Source organism: Orcinus orca, chromosome 1 (assembly GCF_937001465.1).
Source record: "Orcinus orca chromosome 1, mOrcOrc1.1, whole genome shotgun sequence".
Taxonomy (NCBI): Eukaryota; Metazoa; Chordata; class Mammalia; order Artiodactyla; family Delphinidae; genus Orcinus; species Orcinus orca.
Window position 1 is genome coordinate 207,864,184 of NC_064559.1, and position 19,320 is coordinate 207,883,503.

The 19,320-nt window shown below is 42.3% G+C and overlaps 1 protein-coding gene and 1 long non-coding RNA gene across 20 annotated transcripts in view; both read right to left on the bottom strand.

Annotated features, from left to right (window-relative positions):
* Positions 1-19,320, bottom strand: part of CAMTA1 (calmodulin binding transcription activator 1) — an 894,219-nt gene that overhangs the window by 823,588 nt on the left and 51,311 nt on the right. The gene's annotated exons all lie outside the window — the stretch shown is intronic.
* The window catches only part of LOC125963965 (uncharacterized), a 36,697-nt gene continuing 17,377 nt past the window's right edge, over positions 1-19,320 (bottom strand). The window contains exon 2 of the long non-coding RNA XR_007476414.1: positions 1-19,320. This exon is cut by the window's right edge and continues 11,354 nt beyond it. This is a non-coding gene — a long non-coding RNA (uncharacterized LOC125963965).

The following is a 19,320-nucleotide window of genomic DNA, read 5'->3' on the forward strand; positions in this document are numbered from 1 at the left end:
TTTACATCCCCACAACTCATATGCTATTATTAAAATTTTTAATTCCATACATATTTTAAACCACACAAGACATTATTATTGTTGTTGCATATATCAACATTCATTTGCATTTACCCTCTCTTTGGTCTTCACCTTTTCCTACATCTTAAAGCTGCCAGCCAGGATCATTTCCCTTCTGCCCAAAGAAGAATCTTTATTAGTACTCCCCTTTAGTGCAGGCCTGGTGTATATTAATTTTTTCCATTTTGTTGATCTAAAAGGATGATATTTTTGCCTTCCCTTTTGCAGGATGTTTTGCTGGGTATAGAATTCCAGTCTGGCAGTTTACCTTCTTGAAAATACTGTTTACATTTTGAAAATACTGTTCCATTGTCTTCTGACTTCTGTTGCTTGTGTTGAGAAATCAGCTGTCAGCCTTACTGCTCTTTTGAATGTAATACGTAATTTTTCTCTAGGTATTTAAGATTCTCTCATTATCTTTGGTTTTCAGCAATCTTATGTTTCAGTGAAATTTTATTTGAATTTATCTGGTGCAGGGTCTACAGTATTTCTTGATTTGAGAGGCTTGTCTGTTATAGAGAATTCTCAGCCATTATCTCTACAAATATGGCTTCTGTACTATTCCTCCTTCCTTTCCTACTCAGATTTCAATTACACATTGTTAAATATTTTCACTGAATCCCATGTCTCTTAGAATCTTTTATGTATTTCCCATCATTTTTCTCTCCATATTTTATCATTCTGAATATTTATTTTCAATTTATTACTATACAAATCTACTGTTAAACCCAACCATTGAGATCTTAATCTCAATTAATTCAGTTATAGACCTTCAATTCTAGAATTTACGTTTTGTTCTTTTTTTTTTTTAAGTTCTAGTTCCCCGATTCTTAATCTTATCTTTTATTTCTTTAAACATATAACATACTATGTGATGGTATTTAATTACTCTATTATCTGGATCGCTGACAATCCATTGGCATAGTCTGCTGTTCCTCTTGATTTTCTGTCAAATTGTCCTAAATTCTCATCTAGTGGGTAAGTACCAGACACTGTAAATAAATCTAGAGATCATTTGAGGCTCTGGGTGATGTTATCTTCTTCCAGAAAAAATTCACATTTGGTGCTGTCAAGATCACCTTGATCTAATCAAGGACCGAGGGGATCTGAAATTCAACTTCAGTACTTCTCAGAGATCACTGTTCCCAGGATACAGGCCTTTGGGACTCAAAGCCTAAGGAGTTTTCCAGGGCCCCTTCCTCCCTGACTTATACCAAACTCCAATTTTTGTCCCCCGCTCTCCAGTTCCTTAAATCTATCAAAATCTCCTCAGCTTTCCAACTTCTCATTTGCTTGCTTCTTCTTGAATCAGCAGATCGATCCTCCAGGGCAAAAGTGGATGCAAATCTGGTCTTGCATCTATGAGCTTCCTTACTTCCCCAGATCTCAAGTCCACAAATCTTCACTGTTTTGTTACCTCTATTACCTTCACACAAATTTTGTTTTAAATTTTGTCCAGCTTTTCTACTTGCAGGAAAGAGGGCCCAACCACTCTGTCTACCATTAGCAAAAATTTCCCCACTCCCATATTTTCTATCTTTGTGGGTTTATATTTTGTGATTCTTTTCTGTCATTTTACCAAAATTTTGGAAGGTAGATAAATACATCTTCGATGAGTAACTGCTTAACCTGTTACTCATCACAGCTTAACCAGAAATCTCCAGTCATTCATTTTACTGATAGATCTTTTATATATTAAGGATATTAAACCTCTGTCAAATATGTGACAAATACTTCTCCTAGTTTCCCATTTACATTTTAATTTTACGGTATTTTTAGCACATAGAAATGGTGAGTTTATATGTAGTCCAGTTTATCCATCTTCTCCTTTCTAATTCTGATGTCATGATAAGAACACTGAACATTATGTAAATACAGACTCATATTTTCTTCTAGTGTATTATCATTTCCACTTTTTACATTTACTTCTTTAGACTTATTTTGGTATAAGGTATGAGACAGACTTATTTTTTTAATTGGTAAGCCAACTGTCCCAAATTCATTTAAGTAATTAACTCTCTATTTCCTCCTCCAAATAGTGTATAAATCTCTTATAAATCAAAAACTACTTTCTTGATATTTGTATAATTTTACTTTGCTATCTGGCACTGCTGACCCTTTTGTTCATTCTCCTTGCTACTCCAACTTCCCTTGGTTTCTGTAACCCCTCAGCTCTATTCCTCTTCAACTAGTCCTTCTGAGTCTCCTTTACAAGCTTAATTTTCTTCCCATTTCCCTTATTCAGTCTCATGCTCCAGAGAAGATGATGGAAACCGTTCACTACTAGAACCTTTCTCTTCTCTCATTCTCCCTACTCTCCTTGTTCACCTGTACTGTCAGTTTCTTCCAGCTCTCTCTTGACTTCCCAGATCTATATCCAACTACCCTCTAAGATCTCTTCCTACATGTTCCACATGCACTCTCTAAGACACACTATACAAATATAATTTCAGTGCCTCCTCAAACCTACTTTTCTTTCTGTATTTCATTATCTACATACCACCAACATCCAAGCCAGAATCTCAGTAGCTCCTCCTCTCCTTTGCCATCACATCTTAGAGGTCATGATATGTCCTACTGATTCTAGGTCTCTGGTCAGATCCTTCTCTACTGCCGCTGCATTAAAATAGGTCTTAATTATCTCTGGTATGGATTCCTCCTCAATTCCCAACTTCCCTCCAAACCATTCTCTAAACGGCCCACAGAGTGACTGTGTAAAATGAAAATCTGATCATTCTACTTTTCTGATTAAAATCTTTCAAGTGATCCTGACTACTTGTAAGGTAAAAATGTAAACCCAGCACGGCATACAAGGCTTTCTGTGAGCTGGTTGTTGCCTACCTCACTAACCTTAATTCATCTATCTCTCTCCTTAAACCCTGACCCAGCCATACCTAATTACTCAAGCAAGCCAAACTACTGCCTTCTTCCAATCCTTTGCTCATGTGGTTCCTTCAGCCAGGAAAGTTTTCTTGCTGATTCTTTGTCCAGCAAACTCATAATCATCTTCAAAATACAGTCTTAGTGTCATACTTTATAAAACATCCACCACTTATATGCCTCAAATTTATCTTGTACACACATACCTCACAATTCCATTTTATCCCTTATCACACCACTTTGCAATTATTTTTTATATGTCTTCCCCATATGACTGTGACACCCTCTTATTCACCTCTGAATGGCCCGGCTTACCTCAGGGCTTGGGCACACAGTAGGCACTCAAAATGCTCACTGAATAAGAAGATTAACAGACGTGATGCTTACTTAACAAACTGGTTTATAAAAATTATCAAAAATATATTTCTTAATGGAAAACTATGAAGAGTGACATTTGACTCAAATTGTAATCTCATCAGGTAACAAATGTATCTCTGAAGTTTTACAAATAGCTTAGAAGCACTCTAAGTAATACTAATGAGGCTCTGTATTATAAATTTAACCCGTGTAAAAATCACTTGTTCAAGGGCTCCTGTTAGTTAAGGAGTTAAGTCATCTCATTCAAAAAACATGAGATAGATAGATATAGTTCTACACCAAAAAAAGAAGCTAAAAGTCTACATAACTAGAGCAAAGATTTTTCTAGTCTTTGCGTACAAATGGTACAAGACACTTTGTTTTTGAACTTTTGTAAAAACCTTCACATCTATTTCCTAACTATGGTACAACTACAGCCCCAGGCAGGACAGCTGCATATCTTTCTTTATTTGGGCAATTGCTTCCTCATTACAAAGAGAATAAAAGAGCCACAACAAACATTCAAAAGAAAAGTGGCTCCATGTAAATGGAGAGTAGATAAAGGCATTTTCCAATAAGTTAGATGAAAAGAATGTTTTGATTTCTCAGATTATCAAAAAGGATTTGATATGAAAGTTTTAATAAATTTGTAAAATGTACTTTTAAGCACAAAGAAATTTTAGTTCAAATTTTAAAATCAAATATATACAGTGAAAAGTGACAGAAATATCCCATTAACCTGTTTTCAAAACACTCACAGACCTGTCAGGAGACGTGAAGACCTTGTTAAAAAACAGACCACAGGTACTACCCTCCAGTTCAGAGTGACATGGATACAAACTGATAGGAAGCCATGACTACTGAAACTTCCAGATCTCAAGAAGGAGCATTTCAATCAGCCATGTTAACATCTTCCAGTCATTAAAAAACTAGAAAACGAAGACTACAGCATACGGTACCCCCATAACCTTATAAACGGCACTGATTTCTCCGCCTACCACACTAGACTGTGAATTCATGTCTTCTGTGTGTTCTGCAATATGTGTTTACACAAGACTGTATAATAATAAAGCAAACACTTGTGGAACGCCCCCCCCCACCTACAAGGGGGAAGTTTTTAACACCCCAAAACTGCTTTTCACAACCCCTCCTCTCTCCCACAGGTAAGCACTATCCTGACTTTTGTACCAATTATTTCCTTGCTTTTCTTTATAGAGTTTTCACAACCTGCGGCAATTTTCTTTAAATAACAGCTATATTGAGATATAATTCACATACCATAAAGAGTACTTTTAGGATATTCACAGAGTTGTGCGACCATCACTGCGGCAGTTTTTATCTCCATCGATGTGGTTAAGTTGGAATTTCCCAGGATCCCCTTCCCTGAGTCTGCCCAAGATTTAAAAGGTGGAACAGAACAGCCTCCACTCTCTGAATGCCTGCACGGTTAGAGGTGGTGACAGATAGAAACTGAGGTGCCAGAGAGTTCCAGCTCATCCACATGTTTCCTCTTTGGACACTAGCTTTAGTTCCCCTAACACTAGAAGCTGGGCAGCAAACACATGAAAGGATAGCCTGTCCTCCCAGAAGTCTCCCAGACCCCGGCAGGCTGCCTGGGCCACCCACCCCAGTGTTTCAGGAGGTGGTTCATGACCCTTCTCTGACCTTCTAACTCCTCCTCTGGGCTCTATTTTTTCACCTTCTCCCAGGATTATGTACAGACTTACTTCTGTAATAAATAAATCCCTTATTCCATAATACTCCCAGTGGTTCTGCTTCCCTGACTGAATCCTGATACACACCAGCTACTTGTTTCTCTAAACAATAGCTCAGCACTGACTCTTTTCGAACTTCGTAAACACAGAATCAAACACTATTTTGTGAGATTCCTCCATGCTGCTGCACACAGCTGTTCCTTGCTCACTTCTCACTGCACTTTAATAAACTATTTTATACCATATACCATTTCAATGAACTTTTTATTGAAATGTAACATACAAAAAGAGCACATGTCATAAGTGTACCTGTGTCTCCGTACATGTATCACACCCAAAATTAAGAAACAGAACCTTACCAGCACCCCAGAAGCTCCACTAATACACTCTCCCTACTCCCCAAAGGTAACTACTCCTGACTACAACCATAAATTATTTTTCCTGGCTTTGAACTGTTCTGAACTTGTATCCAGAATCATATAATAAATAAATTTGAGAGTCTGGTTTCTTTCATGCCATACTATGCTTGTGAGAGTTATTCGTTTCTTGAATATATCATCAGTTCATTCATTTTCATGGCTGTCCAGGTTACAGTATATGAATATATCACAATTAATTTTTCCATTCTGTTGTTGTGAGCATTCGGGCAGTTTTAGTTTTGAGGAATTTGGAATCACACTCCTGAGGACATTCTTGCACATGTCTTTGGAACGTATATACACATACTTCTGTTGGGAACATACATCAGGAGAGGAACTGCTGAGACACACAGTGCAGACAATTCTAGATAATTCTAGATTTCCAGCACTGATGCAGATGACCGTCAGCAGTGCGTGAAAGCCCCCACTGCTCTGTTCCTTGCCAGCACCTGACATTGTCTTTTTGAATGCAGTCATCTGGGTGTGTGATGGCATCTCACTGTGGTTTATTCTACGTCTGTCTGATGACTGATGAGGTGAAGCACCTTTTCCCATGTTTCCTGACCGTCTGTGAAGTGCCTGTTCAAGTCCCTTGCCCATTTTCCTATTGGGCTTGTCTGTCTCTTTCTTACTAACTTGCAGGACTTCTCAAAATATTCTGATTATATTACATTCTGTTGGCCAATCCCACACTTTGACTTGACTTTTCATTCACATAATACCATCTTTTGATAAACAGAAATTATTTTAATGTAATCCAACATATCAACCTTTTACTTTATATAAAGTTAGTGCTTTTGGTGTCTTATTTAACATTTATATACTACCAACCATGGGCAAGTGAACTAATGTTTTATAAATATTACGTTACGTGTTGCCCCTGTTAACTCATGGAATCCTCCAAACCATCCTACAAAAATAAAGAATGATTCTCCCGGAGACACAGGGTGCTTGCAATGGACTGAACAGCAGAAGGGAGGCTGCCGGATCCAGCAAACAGACTCTTACCAGCTTAGTGCTGCCCACTCAGCTGTGCACACTCATGTGGGAGTACAGCTCCCACCAAGAGAGCTCTTACCACCACACCTCATCCTTACCCACATACATGGAACATGCACAGACATACATATATACAACATGCACATAACATTTCTCACGTGCCTAGGACACTCCCAGCCCACATTTCAAAAATTAAAAAAGTCAACCTGGGGGGATCTTCAAGATGACGGAGGAGTACGACATGGAGATCACCTTCCTCCCCACAAATACATCAAAAATACAACTACATGTGGAACAACTCCTACAGAACACCTACTGAACACTGGCAGAATACGTCAGACTTCCCAAAAGGCAAGAAAATCCCCACGTACCTGGGTAGGGCAAAAGAAAAAACAGAGACAAAAGAAAAGGGATGGGACCTGCACCTCTGGGAGGGAGCTGTGAAGGAGGAAAAGTTTCCACACACTAGGAAGCCCCTTCACTGATGGAGACGGGGAGCGGGCAGGGAGGAAGCTTCAGAGCCATGGAGGAGAACGCAGCAGTAGGGGTGCAGAGGGCAAAGCACAGAGATTCCCAAACAGAGGATCGGTGCCGACCAGCACTCACCAACCCAAGAGGCTTGTCTACTCACCCGCTGGGGCGGGTGAGGGCTGGGAGCTGAGGCTCGGGCTTCGGAGGTCAGATTCCGGGGAGAGGACTGGGGTTGGCTGCGTGAACACAGCCTGAAGCAGGCTAGTGCGCCACAGCTAGCCGGGAGGGAGTCTGGGAAAAAGTCTGGAACTGCCTAAGAGGCAAGAGACCATTGTTTTGGGGTGCATGAGGAGAGGGGATTCAGAGCACCGCCTAAATGAGCTCCAGAGACGGGCGCGAGCCTCGGCTATCAGAGCTGACACCAGAGACGGGCATGAAACACTAAGGCTGCTGCTGCCGCCACCAAGAAGGCTGTGTGGGGCTTCCCTGGTGGCGCAGTGGTTGAGAGTCCGCCTGCCGATGCAGGGGACACGGGTTTCGTGCCCGGTCCGGGAAGATCCCACACGCCGCGGAGCGGATGGGCCCGTGAGCCATGGCCGTTGAGCCTGCGTGTCCGGAGCCTGTGCTCCGCAATGGGAGAGGCCACAACAGTGAGAGGCCCACATACCGCAAAAACATAAATAAAGAAAGAAAGAAGGCTGTGTGCAAGCACAGGTCACTAGCCACACCTCCCCTCCCGGGAGCCTGTGCGGCCCGCCACTGCCAGGGTCCCGAGATCCAGGGACAACTTCCCGGGGGGAACATACGACGCATCTCAGGCTGGTGCAACATCATGGTGGCCTCTGCCGCCGCAGGCTTGCCCCACATTCCAATTATAACTACCGTACCCCTTCCTCCCCCCAACCTGAATGAGCCAGAGCCCCCTAATCAGCCTCTGCTTTAACCCCATCCTGTCTGGATGGGAACAGACGCCAGAGGGTGACCTACATGCAGAAGAGGGGCCAAACCCAAAGATGAACGCCAGGAGCTGTGCTAACAAAGAAGAGAAGGGGAATCTCTCCCAGCAGCCTCAGGAGAAGCGGAGTAAATCTCCACAATCAACTTGATGTACCTGCATCTGTGGAATACCTGAAAAGACAACGAATCATCCCAAAATTGAGGTGGTGGACTTTGGGAGCAACTGTAGACTTGGGGTTTGCTGTCCACGACTGACTTATTTCTGATTTTTATGTTTACCTTAGTATAGTTTTTAGCGCTTATTACAACTGCTGGATTTGTTTATTGGTTTGGTTGCTCTCTTCTTTTTTTATTATTATTACTTTTTTATTTCTTATTTATTTTTTCATTTTAATAATTTTTTATTTTAATTTTTTTTCTTTCTTTTTTTCTCCCTTTTCTTCAGGCTGACAGGACCTTGGCGCTCTTGCCTGGTGTCAGGCCTCAGCCTCTGAGGTGGGAGAAGCCAAACTCAGGACACTGGGCCACCAGAGACCGCCTGGCCCCAAGTAATATCAATTGGCAAGAGCTCTCGCAAAGATCTCCGTCTCAACACTGAGACCCGGCTCCACCCAACGGCCAGCAAGCTCCAGTGCTAGATGCCGCATGCCAAACTAGCAAGACAGGAGCACAACCCAACCCATTAGCAGAGAGGTTGCCTAAAATCATACTAGGTTCACAGACACCCCAAAACACACCACTGGACGCAGCCCTGCCCACCAGAAAGACAAGATCCAGCCTCATCCACCAGAACACAGGCACTAGTCCCCTCTACCAGGAAGCCTATACAAGCCACTGAACCAACCTTACCCACTGGGAGCAGACACCAAAAACAACGGGAATTATGAACCTGCAGCCTGCGAAAAGGAGACCCCAAACACAGTTAAGCAAAATGAGAAGATAGAGAAATATGCAGCAGATGAAGGAGCAAGGTAAAAATCCACCAGACCAAACAAAAGAAGAGGAAATAGGCAGTCTACCTGAAAAAGAGTTCAGAGTAATGACAGTAAAGATGATCCAAAATCTTGGAAACAGAATAGACAAAATGCAAGAAACATTTAACAAGGACCTAGAAGAACTAAAGATGAAACAAGCAATGATGAACAACACAATAAATGAAATGAAAAATACTCTAGATGGGATCAATAGTAGAATAACTGAGGCAGAAGAACGGATAAGTGACCTGGAAGATAAAATAGTGGAAATAACTACTGCAGAGCAGAATAAAGAAAAAAGAATGAAAAGAATTGACGACAGTCTCAGAGACCTCTGTGACAACATTAAACACACCAACATTTGAATTATAGGGGTCGCAAAAAAAGAAGAGAAAAAGAAAGGGTCTGAGAAAACATTTGAAGAGATTATACTTGAAAACTTCCCTAACATGGGAAAGGAAATAGTCAATCAAGTCCAGGAAGCGCAGAGTCCCATACAGGATAAATCCAAGGAGAAATACGTCAAGACACATATTAATCAAACTATCAAAAATTAAATACAAAGAAAAAATATTAAAAACAACAAGGGAAAAGCAACAAATAACATACAAGGGAATCCCCATAAGGTTAACAGCTGATCTTTCAGCAGAAACTCTGCAAGCCAGAAGGGACTGGCAGGACATATTTTAAATGATGAAAGGGTAAAAACCTACAACCAAGATTACTCTACCCAGCAAGGATCTCATTCAGATTCAACAGAGAAATTAAAACCTTAACAGACAAGCAAAAGTAAAGAGAATTCAGCACCACCAAACGTTTGGAACAAATGCTACAGGGACTTCTCTAGGCAGGAAACACAAGAGAAGGAAAAGACCTACAAAATCAAACCCAAAACAATTAAGAAAATGGGAATAGGAACATACATATCGATAATTACCTTAAATGGAAATGGATTAAATGCTCCAACCAAAAGACATAGACTGGCTGAATGGATACAAAAACAATACCCGTATATATGCTGTCTACAAGAGACCTACTTCAGAGCTGGGGACACATACAGACTGCAAGTGAGGGGATGGAAAAAGATATTCCATGCAAATGGAAATCAAAAGAAAACTGGAGTAGCAATTCTCATATCAGACAAAATAGATTTTAAAATAAAGACTATTACAAGAGACAAAGAAGGATACTACATAATGATCAAAGGATCAATCCAAGAAGAAGATATAACAACTGTAAATATTTAGGCACCCAACACAGGAGCACATCAATACATAAGGCAAATGCTAACAACCATAAAACAGGAAATCGACAGTAACACAATCATAGTAGGGGACTTTTAACACTCCACTTTCACCAATGGACACATCATCCAAAATGAAAATAAATAAGGAAACACAAGCTTTAAATGATACATTAAACAAAATGGACTTAATTGATATTTATAGGACATTCCATCCAAAAACAACAGAATACACTTTCTTCTCAAGTGTTCATGGAACATTTTCCAGGATAGATCATATCTTGGGTCACAAATCAAGCCCTGGTAAATTTAAGAAAACTGAAATCATATCAAGTATCTTTTCCAACCACAACACTATGAGGCTAGCTATCAATTACAGAAAAAAGTCCGTAAAAAATACAAACACAGGGGCTTCCCTGGTGGCGCAGTGGTTGAGAGTCCACCTGCCGATGCAGGGGACACAGGTTCGTGCCCTGGTCCGGGAGGATCCCACATGCTGCGGAGCGGCTGGGCCCGTGTGCAATGGCCACTGAGCCTGAGCGTCCGGAGCCTGTGCTTCGCAACGGGAGAGGCCACAACAGTGAGAAGCCCGCGTACCGCAAAAAAAAAAAAAACACATGGAGTCTAAACAATACACTACTAAATAACCAAGAGATCACTGAGGAAATCAAAAAGTACCTAGAAACAAATTACAATGAAAACACAATGACCCAAAACCTATGGGATGCAGCAAAAGCAGTTCTAAGAGGGAAGTTTATAGCATACAATCCCACCTCAAGAAACAAGAAACATCTCAAATAAACAACCTAACCTTACACCTAAAGCAATTAGAGAAAGAACAAAAAAAACCCAAAGCTAGCAAAAGGAAAGAAAACATAAAGATCAGATCAGAAATGAAGGAAACAATAGCAAAGATCAATAAAACTAAAAGCTGGTTCTTTGAGAAAATAAAACAAAATTGATAAACCATTAGCCAGACTCATAAAGAAAAAAAGGGAGAAGACTCAAATCAATAGAATTAGAAATGAAAAAGGAGAAGTAACAACTGACACAGCAGAATTACAAAGGATCGTGAGATATTACTACAAGCAACTATATGCCAATAAAATGGACAACCTGGAAGAAATGGACACATTCTTAGAAAAGCACAACCTTCCGAGGCTGAACCAGGAAGAAATAGAAAATACAAACAGACCAATCACAAGCACTGAAATTGAGACTGTGAATAAAAATCTTCCAACAAAAGTCCAGGACCAGATGGCTTCACAGGCGAATTCTATCAAACATTTACAGAAGAGCTAACACCTATCCTTCTCAAACTCTTCCAAAATATAGCGGAGGAAGGAACACTCCCAAACCCATTCTATGAGGCCACCATCACCCTGATACCAAAACCAGACAAGGATGTCACAAAGAAAGAAAACTACAGGCCAATATCACTGATGAACAAAGATGCAAAAATCCTCAACAAAATACTAGCAAACAGAATCCAACAGCACATTAAAAGGATCATACACCATGATCAAGTGGGGTTTATCCCAGGAATGCAAGGATTCTTCAATATATGCAAATCAATCAATGTGATAAACCATATTAACAAACTGAAGGAGGAAAAGCATATGATCATCTCAATAGATGCAGAAAAAGGTTATGACAAAATACAACACCCATTTATGATAAAAAACCCTCCAGAAAGTAGGCATAGAGGGAACTTACATCAACATAATAAGGGCCATATATGACAAACCCACAGCCAACATCATTCTCAGTGGTGAAAAACTGAAACCATTTCCTCTAAGACCAGGAACAAAACAAGGTTGCCCACTCTCACCACTCTTATTCAACATAGTTTTGGAAGTTTTAGCCACAGCAATCAGAGAAGAAAAATAAAAGGAATGCAAATAGGAAAAGAAGAAGTAAAGCTGTCACTGTTTGCAGATCACATGATACTATACATAGAGAATCCTAAAGATGTTACCAGAAAACTACTAGAGCTAATCAATGAATCTGGTAAAGTAGCAGGATACAAAATTAATGCACAGAAATCTCTTGCCTTTCTATACACTAATGATGAAACATCTGAAAAAGAAATTAAGCAAACACTCCCATTTACCACTGCAACAAAAAGAATAAAATACCAGGGAATAAACCTACCTAATGAGACAGAGACCTGTATGCAGAAAACTATAAGACACTGATGAAAGAAATTAAAGATAATACAAACAGATGGAGAGATATACCATGGTCTTGACTGGAAGAATCAACATTGTGAAAATGACTACACTACCCAAAGCAATCTACAGATTCAATGCAATCCCTATCCAACTACCAACGGCATTTTTCACAGAACTAAAAAAAATTTCACAATTTGTATGGAAACACAAAAGACCCCGAATAGCCAAAGCAATCTTGAGAAAGAAAAACGGAGCTGGAGGAATCAGGCTCCCTGACTTCAGACTATACTACAAAGCTACAGTAATCAAGACAGTATGGCACTGGCAATAAAACAGAAATATAGATCAATGGAACAGGATAGAAAGCCCAGAGATAGACCCATGCACATATGGTCACCTTATTTTTGATTAAGGAGGCGAGAATATACAATGGAGAAAGGACAGCCTCTTCAATAAGTGGTGCTGGGAAAACTGGATAGCTACATGTAAAAGAATGAAATTAGAACACTCCCTAACACCATACACAAAAATAAACTCAAAATGGATTAAAGACCTAAATGTAAGGCCAGACACTATAAAACTCTTAGAGGAAAACAGAGGCAGAACACTCTATGACATAAATCACAGCAATATCCTTTTTGACCCACCTCCTAGAGAAATGGAAATAAAAACAAAAATAAACCAACAGGACCTAATGAAATTCAAAAGCTTTTGCACAGCACAGGAAACCATAAATAAGACAAAAAGACAACCCTCAGAGTGGGAGAAAATATTTGCAAATAAAGCAACTGACAAAGGATTAATCTGCAAAATGTACAAGCAGCTCATGCAGCTCAACATCAAAAAAACAAACAATACAATCCAAAAATGGGCAGAAGACCTAAATAGACATTTCTCCAAAGAAGACGTACAGATGGCCAACAAACAATGAAAGGATGCTCAACATCACTAACCATCAGAGAAATGCAAATCAAAACTACAATGATCCAATAAAGATGTTAAAAAAAAAAAAACTACAATGAGACATCACCTCACACCGGTCAGAATGGCCATCATCAAAAACTCTACAAACAATAAATGCTGCAGAGGGTGTGGAGAAAAGGGAACACTCTTGCACTGTTGGTGGGAATGTAAGTTGATACAGCCACTGTGGAGAACAGTATGGAGGTTCCTTAAAAAACTAAAAGTAGAACTACCATACGACCCAGCAATCCCACCACTGGGCATATACCTGGAGAAAAGCATAATTCAAAAAGAGTCATGTACCACAATGTTCACTGCAGCACTATTTACAAGAGCCAGGACATGGAAGCAACCTAAGTGTCCATCGACAAGTGAGTGGATAAAGAAGATGTGGCACATATATACAATGGAATATTACTCAGCCATAAAAAGAAACGAAACTGAGTTATCTGTAGTGAGGTGGATGGACCTAGAGTCTGTCATACAGAGTGAAGCAAGTCAGAAAGAGAAAAGCAAATACCATTCGCTAACACATATATATGGAATCTAAAAAAAAAAAAAAAGTTCTGAAGAACCTAGGAGCCGGACAGGAATAAAGACACAGACGTAGAGAATGGACTTGAGGATGTGGGGAGGGAGCAGGGTTAAGCTGGGACGAAGTAAGAGAGTAACACTGACATACATACACTACCAAATGTAAAACAGATAGCTAGTGGGAAGCAGCCACATAGCACAGGGAGATCAGCTCAGTGCTCTGTGACCACCTAGAGGGGTGGGATAGGGAGGGTGGGAGGGAGACGTAAGAGGGAGGGGATATGGGGATATATGTATACGTATAGCTGATTCACTTTGTGACACAGCAGAAACTAACACACCATTGTAAAGCAATTATACTCCGATAAAGATGTTAAAAAAAAAAGATGCTAAAATAATAAATAAAGTTAAAAAAAAAAGTCAACCTGACTAAAGATTAAATTGTATTTCCAATGCAATCTCATAAAAGAGTGAAATGGTACAAGTCTAAACCATTTACACTTGGCATCAATTTACAGAAAATGACAAGCAGATAATTCAATGGTACAGATGAATAATGCAAAAAAAAAGAATTAAACAGTAAGAAAATCAAAAACTAATGAGTGGGGGCTTCCCTGGTGGCGCAGTGGTTGAGAGTCTGCCTGCCGATGCAGGGGACACGGGTTCGTGCCCCGGTCCGGGAAGATCCCACATGCCGCGGAGTGGCTGGGCCTGTGAGCCATGGCCGCTGAGCCTGCGCATCCAGAGCCTGTGCTCCACAACGGGAGAGGCCACAACAGTGAGAGGCCCGCGTACCAGAAAAAAAAAAAAAAAATTGAGTGGGCATGGAGGAAAAAAAATATTTTGGTAAAAGTTAGAAAGCAAAGTGAGATTAATCTTCACTATATATTTGTGAAATATTTTTAAAATCATACTAAATTTGTTGTCATAGTGAGATTATGTCAGTTTCAGACAGAAACAGTACGGTAAAAGAACTATGGGAATGTACAATGAGGATGCTTATAATTACTTTCAGACTAGTAAGACTATCCTCAATGAAAAGTTATGAGAGGCCATTAGTAGCCAATACCTACCCTCTCAACTCCCTCCATGAGGTCTGAGCTAACGTCTTGGTCATTTTTCCAGATCTTTCCCCGAGCCAACAATATAAAGTTTTCTAACAACTTAAGTTTCTCAGAAACTGATCATCTTTTAAGTACGGTGTCTTTCCAAACTGGATGGCCACGTCATCAGAAATGCTCACTGTCACAGCGTTTTGGGACTGGGTGGGTAATGGAACAGACAGAAAAGAACCTTAAGGTATGAGTAAAGAAGAGCATCTAACTGATGGAGATGGACTATGGGAAGGAAAGAAAAAGTGATTTGTTACAAATAGGTGTTTCATATCAGGCTGAAATATTCAGAAGGGAAAAAAGGATAAAGAAGGCTACAGAAAAAAACAGAAACAGAAAACCTCTGCCCTCACAGACACCAGACTTTGATGTTATCCGTGGCTTAAAGAGTTTTAATCCAAATTCCAAAGTGTCAGTTCGTTCCAATGATCTGTGTTCTAATAAAGTAACTGCACATTTAATAAAGCCCACTTATCTATTACAGATGTTCCCCTCCAGATTTCCTTTTGCTTACTTTTAACAACAATTTGTTTAATTACAGTGAAGACTTCTTCTGAAAGCAGTCAACAGAAGATTTAAGGCGGTGATTCCCAACCCGGCTGCACTTTAGAAACTCCCAGGGAGCTTTTAAAACCCCAAGCCCGGGGCCCCACCCCAGAGACCTCAGTTTAATTGCTCAGAGGTGGGGCTCAGGCCCCGGTATGTTTAAAAAGCTGTTCAGGACTTCCCTGGCAGCGCAGTGGTTGAGAATCCACCTGCCAAAGCAGGGGACACGGGTTCGAGCCCTGGTCTGGGAAGATCCCACATGCCACAGAGCAACTAAGCCCGTGCGCCACAACTACTGAGCCTGCGTTCTAGAGCCCACCAGCCACAACTACTGAGCCCGCATGCCTCAACTACTGAAGCCCGCGCACCTAGAGCCCGGGCTCTGCAACAAGAGAAGCCACTGCAATGAGAGGCCCGTGCACCACAACGAAGAGTAGCCCCGCTCACCACAACTAGAGAAAGCCTGTGCGCAACAACAAAGACCCAACGGAGCCAAAAAAAAAAAAAAAAAAGGCTGTCCAGGTGACTCTAACACGCGGCCAGGAGTGAGAACCGCCAACACAGAGACAGAGCGTGGGCCTGGGAGCAGGAGCAGGACTGGGCTTCTCAGGGGGCATGCTGACCACTTTGCACAGAATCACGGAACACCCACACACACACTCACTCCGACACCCCAAAAGCTATCCCACTTGTTGCTAAACACCCTCTGAAGGGGCAGCACCGGCCCCATGTGAGAGCCGCTGGTCCAGAGCATGCATGGACCTGGTCTGCACTAACTTGGTCTCCCCCTCTGGGCGGCAGCTTCCTGAGCTCCAGTGCCGGCGTGGACGACAGCAGTCGTGTTCTAACCTTGCTTGCTAACAGCCAGGGTTAAGGGCTGGCTGGGGCAGCTGCTGCTGGAGGCGGCCAGAAGCCCAAGCGGGAAGAGCTGGCCCCACTCCCCAGCTTCAAGCAGAGCATCTCCACTTTCATCTGTTTTACAGATTCAGCTTACCCATAAGTTTATGTTTGGAAAGAAAGGCTCAAACACTCAAAAAAAAATTTTTTTAAGTTTGAAAACTGCCAGACCTTCCGGTTCAAAAATACAAGTATTCAACTGAGAAACACAGTTCCAAACTGCAAGCTCCTGTCGTGTTCCTCCTGTTTCTAACCCCAGCACTTGGCACATGGTAGGAATTGTGTACATGATGGTGAATGAAAGGAAGAAAGAAAAGAGGAATGAGGAGAAATCTGAGGAAGACGTCCTCTCCCCCTTGTCTGAATCTACTACCTTGAGCGTCTTCAGGACCGCAAGTTCCTAAAGAGGTAGATTCAGCTCCTGCGTGTCGTGTACAGTTTGGCACACGGTGGCCTGACCACAGGGATTCTGTATGTGAGGCGGTTCTCCGGAGAGGCATGTGGAAATTTGTTTCTTCTTTCAAGTATAGGTGTGTGGGTTGAGGGTGGGGTGGGAGGGAGCTGGACCAGCTCTACAGTGGCTCCCATGACACTGGCCTCCTGTGCAAACCCCTCCCCTTGAACGCGGGAGTGACCGTGAATCGATTCTAACCAACAGAACACAGCCAAGGGATGGGAGTGAGTGTGTGTGTGTGATTCCATCACATAAGACTGTAGCATCCTTCTTGCTAGGACTCTCTCCCCCTTGCTGGCTTTTAGCCAAGTGGCCGTGTTAGGAAGACACAGGTAAAGAGGCACTGAGGGCCATCTTCAGCTGATAACCAGTGAGACACTGAAGTCCACAGTACATTGGCTCACCTGGAAATAAACGCCGCCGACAACCTCCTTAGCTACAAAGAGTCTCCTTCCACAATCAAGCCTTCAGGTAAGATTCCACCCCCGCCCGGCAACCTGACTGCATGCAGCCTTAAGGCAGAGGGCCCAGCTAAGCCGGGCCTGGACACCAGACCCACAAAAACTTGTGAGGTAAAAAACATATGGTGTTTAAAGCTGCTAAGTTTATGGTAACACCGTCGTGGCGGCAATAGATTACTGAGTGTAACTAAGGGTGGAAACAGCATGTTGCAGGGCCCTGAGGTGGGGAAGAGCCAGGCACAGGTGAAGACCTGGAAGCAGGGAGGGGTGGCTGGAGCTCAGCAAGCGTGGGAGGGAAGGAGGGCCCCGGGTAAGGCTAGAGAGAGGCAGGCTCCGCCGGGCACCTTAATGTGCTTGAGTTTATATCCAGGGAGCAGTGAAAGCTCCTGAAGAGTGCAAGCTGGGGAAGAAACGTGATTCGATTTGCATTTTACTATTTTAAAAAGGTAACTCTGGCTGCTGTGGGGAGAATGAACCAGAGGAGGTTCAGAGTCGAGGCATGGCAGGCACGTAGGAGGCTCCTGCTGACGTGCAGGTGAGCAGCGGTGACAGTGACGATGGGAAATGGAAGGATTAAACAAGTGAAGATAGAACAGGGGGTCCATGAACTTGGATGAGAAAAGAACTACACCCTTAGGTCAGTAACCTCCAAATGAAATACAGTATCGTGTTTAATTGTGAATACAGGCAACAACTCAGCAATACGGGCAGTACCTGTGACTTTTGAATCTCAGACTCTTTTTTAATCCCTGTTACTATCATTACTATGAAGTATCATTTGTGTTTATCATTACTTCAAATTTGTGGTAGCTACAGACCCACCACTAGATCTGTTATTTAAGAACATTTAAGAAGTATATATAGCACCATGTCACAAATCTGTGTTTCATTAAGATTTTTATAACTATTCAAGACTGATTCTGAAAACGTGTCCACAGGCTTCCTCACTCGAATGCAAAAGGGCCCGAGAAACCCTGTGACAGAGAGAGGAGGGGGGCGGCTTGATAGGGTTTGGGGCTGCACTTGCTCTTGGGGGTGAAATAAAAAATAAGGACCACTGTAGGCGCAGCAGATCTGGGGAAAGACCGAGAGTTCAGTTCTGGATGATTATGTCTGAGGTGCAAGTAAGGCATCTGAGTAAATGAGGAAAAGTCAGGGCTTAATTTGAAACATGTAGACCGTATTTTGAGCTCTGTTAGGAGCTGAAACTACTTAACGAGAGAACGTTGTATGAGAAGAGAGGTGGAGGGCAGAAGCCCCAGGGAACTTCACCCTGGAAAGGCTGGACTGAGAAAAGAGATCTGATGGGGGGGGGGGTACGAGAGGCAGGAGGAACACCCAGAGGAGGGTGTCAGCACAGAGAAGCATCTCGGGAGGAAGGGAGGGGCGACCACGCTGAAAGCTGTTAAGAGGCTGCATAAGGTGAGGATCGTGTCTCCTGGGTTTGGCGATTTGTATGATGTTGGAAAAGATGGGCAGTTTCGGGCAGGGGAGGGAGGGGGGACAGGAATAGGTGAAGAATAACTGGAAACCAATAAAGTGGAAGAAATATGTGGATTACTTTCTTGAGAAGTTTTGATGTTGAGGATTTTAAAATGGGGCTATTGATGGAGAGGGAGGTTGTTTATTTTCTGTTGCAGATTGGGCACACCCAGAAGACCTCTGTACGTGAATCAGAACGATCTGGTACAAACAGAGGGACTGATGATGCAGGAGAACACAAAACAACCGCCCGGACTGAAGTCCCTGGAGAGGAGAGGGTCCGCGTCCAGAGCTCACGTGAACAGACCAGCCTCTGACAGAAGGAGGGAAGACACAGTCCCGGCTTGGTGGCAGGAAGCTCTAGAGCACCTGCTGCCTTTATTTGCTAAATGTTGGGGGGGATTCAGGGGCTGAGAGGCGTGGGGTGGTGGTGACAGCGAAGGGGTGGTCTAGCATGAAGAATGCAGGCAGTATGACGTGGTTGTGGAGAGTGAGAACACGCGCGGCTGGAGGGGAATCTCACAAAACTGTGGGTAGTGGTCACTGCCCACTTGACGCTGGGGATCAAGAATTTACAGAGACTCAAGTCTGAGTCTTTATCTTGTTTCTCCAGCAACACTGA